General features: G+C 36.7%; 1 non-coding gene across 1 annotated transcript; it reads left to right on the forward strand.

The window, feature by feature from the left end:
* Positions 1 to 2,757: 2,757 nt before the first annotated feature.
* Positions 2,758 to 2,864, forward strand: LOC149499051 (small nucleolar RNA R71). Its single transcript, XR_016319071.1, has one exon. It is a non-coding gene; the product is annotated as a small nucleolar RNA R71 (small nucleolar RNA).
* Positions 2,865 to 6,248: the final 3,384 nt, after the last annotated feature.

Here is a 6,248-nt window from a genome sequence, read left to right on the forward strand (position 1 = left end):
TTAACCGTAGTAGGAGGAGGTAACTTTTCTATGGCTTCTATCTTTGCCCTATCTGTCTGGATTCCTTCCTTACTTATTTTGTGCCCTAAAACAATGCCCTCATCAACCATATTCTCCCAATTCAAAACCAAGTTAGCACTTTCACATCTTGACAACACAAGATTTAGATTTTTCAAATAACCTTCAAATGAATCACCATAAACAGAAAAGTCATCCATGAAGACATCCATAATTTCCTCTATGTAGTCATTAAAAATCGCGGTCATTCAACGTTGAAATATTGCAGGTGCATTGCATAATCCAAAAGGCATGCGTCTATATGCAAATGTACCAAATGGACAAGTAAATGTGGTTTTCTCTTGGTCATTCGGAAAGATATAAATCTGAAAATATCCAGAATATCCATCGAGAAAACAATAGAAAGCATGACCAGCAATTCTTTCTAACATTTGATCTATGAATGGTAATGGAAAATGATCTTTTCTTGTGGCTGAATTGAGTTTTCTGTAATCAATACATACCCTCCAACCAGTAGTGGTCCTAGTAGGGATTAGTTCACCATTTTCATTTTTTACTACAGTCATTCCTCCCTTTTTAGGCACATATTGAATTGGACTCGCCCATTGGCTATCTGAAATTGGGTATATTATTCCTGCATCTAACAACTTGATAATTTCTTTCTTCACTACTTCTTTCATATTAGGATTAAGTCTTCTTTGTCTTTCTGCCTTAGGTGTATGTCCATCTTCAAGATTGATGTAATGCATGACTTGATTTGGACTTATCCCTTTAAGGTCAGAAATTTGCCATCCTATACTCTTAATCCTATTTCTAACAATTTTTAACAAATCATTTTCTTAATCTACAGTTTATTTGTTAGAAATAATTATAGGAAGTGTGTGATCTTTACCTAAGAAAGCATACCGTAAATGACTTGGTAACTCTTTAAGATCTACTATTGGTGGACTTTCAATTGATGGGGGCAAAGGTTCATGCTCCCTAAGTAACATTTCAGGTCTTAAATTTATAAACTCCTCTTCTTCAATATTGACATTTTCTTCCTCAAATTTTTCATTATCTTCTAAGGTAAACATTTCTTGTATGCATTCATCAACTATGTCAATTCTCATGCAATTTCCTTCATCCATAGGATATTTCATAGCTTTGTCTATATGGAATTTAATAACATCATCACCTATCCTAAGGACTAATTTTCCTTCTGAAACATCAATTAATGCCCTCCCTGTGTTCATAAATGGTCTTCCTAATATAAGAGGGCAATTTTTATCATAAACAAAATCAAGTATGACAAAATCAGTTGGAAAAATAAATTTGTCAACCTTAACAAGTACATCTTCAATGATACCATAGGGTTTTTTAATAGTTTGGTCAGCAAGTTGTAAAACCATATTAGTTCTCTTAACTTCATCTTCTAATCCCAATTTCTTAAAGAGAGATAATGGCATCAAATTAATACTTGCTCCTAAGTCACAAAGGCATATAGGAAAATCTACTTTACCTAATTTGCATGGTATAGTGAAACTCCCTGGATCTTTGAGTTTAGTAGGTAACTTACTTGAGATTATGGAACTACAATCCTCAGTCAGGGTGACTGTTGACACATCTTCCCAACTACGTTTCTTTGAGATCAATTCTTTAAGGAACTTACCGTAGTTTGGAATTTGTGTGATAGCTTCCATGAGTGACATGTTGATATGCAAATTTTTCAGTTTATCAATAAAATTTAAGAACTGCTTATCTTGCTCCAGCTTTTTGAGCCTTTGCGGAAAAGGTGGCCTAGATTGATAAGCTTTAAAATTATCCTTGTCCTTGTCCTTTTCTTGTTCTCTTGATCCTGCACTATTTACTTCAATGCTCGGTTCACAAACCGGCTCCACAGTTGCATTATTCAAAGCATTAGCATTAATACCCGAAGGAACTATTTTATCTACTATTTTTCCACTTCGTAAGGCAATGGCACTCACATTCTCCCTAGGATTCTTTTCTGTATTACTAGGAAGATTTCCCACTTCACGTGAGGAAATAGCATTTGCAAGCTGCCCTACTTGTACCTCCAAATTATGTATGGATGATGAATGATTTTTGAATAACTTGTCACACTTTGATTCTAACCATTTAAAACTATCATCTTGACTACTCATCTTTTGGTTAATTCCTTCCAAAAATTTATCAATTTTATTAGTCAATTGTCCTAGTCTATCTTGAGATTGACTACCCTGATTTCCCCTATCTTGATTATCATGGTTTCTCCAAAAAGAATTATGATAATTACGATTTTCAGCATTATAAGTATTCAAATATGGACCAGGAAATTGTCCTTGGACATAATTCACTTGTTCCTCCATAACCGGATGCTTATAATTACATTCATTTGACACATGCCCATTTTGACCGCAATTGTCACAAATAAGGGATGTTGATTTACTTATGTTTAAGTTATCAATTTTATAAGGCAAAGCAGAAATCTGTGCTTGCATCATAGTTAAGGGATCTAATTCATGCACTTTCTTTACCGAATTCTTTGAAGAAGATGAAGACTCATTATTAGTAGTAGAATGATTTACCTGAGCCCTTTCGGTTGGCCATATGCTATTATTGTTGGCCATCTCTTCTAGTAACTCAATTGCATCATTGGTAGTCTTCTTCATTAATGATCCCCCTGCCATAGCATCTATAGTTCCTCTTGTAGAAGGTGTTACCCCATTGTAGAAAGTTTGAATCAATATATTTTGGGGAAGGCCATGGTGTGGGCAAACTCGTTGGAGCTCTTTATAGCTATCCCATGCCTCATATAGGGATTCATTTTCATGTTGGGTAAACGAGGTTATTTCTTTGATAAGCCTAGCGATTTTTGTTAGTGGGAAGTATTTAGACAGGAAGGCTTGGGCTAGTTGTTCCCAGGTAGTGATATAATTTGGTGGTAATGAATTCAACCAAGCTTTTGCCTTATCTTTCAATGTGAAAGGAAATAAACGTAACTTAATAGCATCTGCTGGTACTGAATTCATTTTAAATGTATCACAGATCTCAAGGAAACTGGCTATATGCGAGTTAGGATCTTCATTCGGTAATCCATAAAATTGAACACTATTTTGGATCATCTGTAATAGAGCAGGTTTAATCTCAAACTGGTTAGCATTTACCGGTGGACGTACTACTCCTTTTTGTGAACCGTTTAAACTGGGAGTGACATAGTCCATCAACCTCTGTGGCGGATTTCCATCACCCATGATTCTTGAATTTCTTCTTTTCTTCTTCTTCTTTTGTTGTGAAAGGAACTGTACAATCTCAGGCTGATAATCCTCTAGTTCACTGTTTGAAGATCTGGTACTTGGCATATGAGATGCGTGAGTTATGTGTTCCTGCAAAATTTTGAATCAAAAACAAGTACGTATCTTAATTAAAATAAACTGCAAATCACATATAAGAATATTTCGTTAAATGACAGAACACCGTTCCCCCGCAACGGCACCAAAAACTTGTTGCGTCTCTTTTGAGTTCCGGCAAGTATACGGATCGCAACGTAGTAATAAAAGATCGATCCCACGAGGAACGGGTCGAGTTCACTTGCTACTTTATTCTTAATAATGTGTTTACAGAAATAAGAATACAGAAATGATTAATTTCTATTTACACTAAATCTAATGTTTAATTAAATCTAAAGGTAAGTGTTTAGTCAAATACTTAGAATAATTAATCATAAAGACAAGTGTGTAGTAAAATACTTAGAATAATTAATCATACGCAGGATTTTCTCTTTCTATGCAAAAGCTTGTAACATACAATAAAGAATTCTTTAATTACATATAGTAAGATATAATTCAACTTCTCAGTATAGAATTATACTATCTATTATATGTATTTCTACATATAATAAAAACCTTATCTTGTTAAATATTAAACCTAATTCTTATTCTTTGATTATTTCAATAAGACAGATTTAATTTCAACAGAAATAAGTGAGACATGCATATGTAAATTCAACTTAATGAATTAAATCTCTTTGATCTTTACTAAACTATTTCCTTCTGAGAATATAATTCAGTAACTTTGATTAAACAAAGATCAAAAGATAACTTAAGGAATTTTTATTGAATACTACCAATTAAAATTGTTGCTTTGCATAGGAGAGTTATGAAGAACAACATACAACAAGTCTATAAAACAAGAGAAAGAAGTAATCTAACTCAAGCCTCCGGAGGGCGTCACACCTCGAGGAACTTCTTGATGTTCTTGGCACAATCAATAACAAGTGACTCTCATCAACTTGCTCTAAGTACTACTAACACACTTCTCCTAATACAATCTAAGTGTTTCTGCTTCTGACTCTAACTTTTACTATGAATCTCTATGTCTGTCTCTTTTTTTTTACTTCACTTTGATTGCTATTTATAGAGGAGGAGAGTGATGGTGGTTTTGGTAGTGATTGGTTGGCCAAAAGGTGCTTGAGATGACTTCTCTTGGGAAGAGTCCCGACCATTGCATGGAAAGATATGATTTTCTGATGAAAAGGCAGCAATTACGTCTCCTGGAAATCTCGACTCGCGCTTGTAAAGGCCGCACTCGTGACTTTTGCTCCAAATGCTTCTGCCTCTCAAAAGTTCTTTTCGCGCTCGCGCATATGGAAGTTGCGCTCGGGAATTTCGCTGGCAAACCTTCTGCCTCTCAAAAGTGCTTTCTCGCGCCCGTGCATATGGAAGGCGCGCTCGCGACTTTTGCTTGCAAACCTTCTGACTCTCAGTCCTACTTTTCGCGCCTGCGCTTGTGAATGTCGCACTCGCGACTTGCCTTTTCTGGGTGTAGGTTGCGCGCATGACCTCCGGTAGCGCTCGCGACTTGGGCATTTTCTTTGTTGCAATTTGCTTCGCGGCGCGAGGGCTGGATCAAGGATTTCTTCCATTTTTTCAACTTGTTTTGACCCTATTTTTGTATAGAACAAATCTTTGCTCCAACTGTGTTCCTGAAAATTACTTTGAAACAAAACAACACGAACAAACGTAAAATATACAAAAACAATCATGCATTCATGCAATTTATATCAAAATAACATAACAAGATTTGCCCACTTTGCGAGGCTATCAAGCTTCTATTCCCATGATGCATGCTTCATATTCAGCCATATTGTTGGTGACTGGAAACAATAATCTTTTGCACATTGTTGTGACCTCGCCATTAGGTGCTTCTATTACAATACCAGCTCCGGCTAATATGTTAGCTGATCCATCAAAGTACAATTTCCAAGTCCCGGTTTCAACACACAGCAAGTGTTCATCTGGAAACTCCAATTCCCATGATTCGTCATTTACAACGGGATTCTCTGCCAGGAACTCTGCCACAACTCGTCCTTTGACCGTTTTCTTCGTGACAAACTCTGCATCCACACTAGACATCTGAATTAGCCATTTGGATAGCCGTCCTTCTAGAGTAGGCGTTCTCTGCAGATACTTCATAGGATCAATTTTGGAAACGAAAGTAACCCTGAAGGAATCAAAGTAAGGCCTCAATTTCTTTATCGACCATACTACTGCCATACACGTTTTCTCTACCAAATTGTACTTCTCCTCGATAGGCATTAGTTTCTTGCTGATGTAATAGATGGCCTTTTCTACTCCAGCGGCGTCCGGCTGTGCCAACATTGCCCCCACTCCTACATCCTCTATAGACAAATACAAGATCAGAGGTTCTCCTGGTCTAGGCGAACTCAGCACTGGTGGATTCATCAAATACTTCTTTATGTGATCAAAGGCTTTCTGGCAGTCTTCATTCCATCTAACTGGCTGATTCTTCTTAAGTAGCTTGAAAATCGAAGCACAAGTGATGGATAGCCTGGAAATAAACCTGCTGATATACTGAATTTTTCCAAGAAGCTTCTCACCTGACGTTCTGTTCTTGGCGGTTCCATATCCTGAATGGCTTTTATTTTGTCGGGGTCAACCTCAATCCCGTTAGGTCCTACAACAAAACCTAACAATTTCCCTTTCGTTACTCCGAACACACACTTTTTGGGATTGAGTCTTAACTTGTACTATTTAACCCGTGCAAAGAACTTTTCTAGCATCTCCGTGTGTTCTTCCTGTGTTCTTGTCATGATCACCATATCATCCACATATACTTCCAATCCTTTATGGATCATATCATGAAATAATGTTGTAGCCATCCTCTGATATGTCGCCCCAGTGTTCTTTAGTCCAAATGGCATCACTCTATAGTAGAAAGTCCCAAAGTTC

The sequence above is a fragment of the Jatropha curcas genome, chromosome 1 (genome assembly GCF_041381405.1).
Source record: "Jatropha curcas cultivar XTBG-Jc1 chromosome 1, XTBG_Jcur_1.0, whole genome shotgun sequence".
Classification (NCBI taxonomy): Eukaryota; Viridiplantae; Streptophyta; class Magnoliopsida; order Malpighiales; family Euphorbiaceae; genus Jatropha; species Jatropha curcas.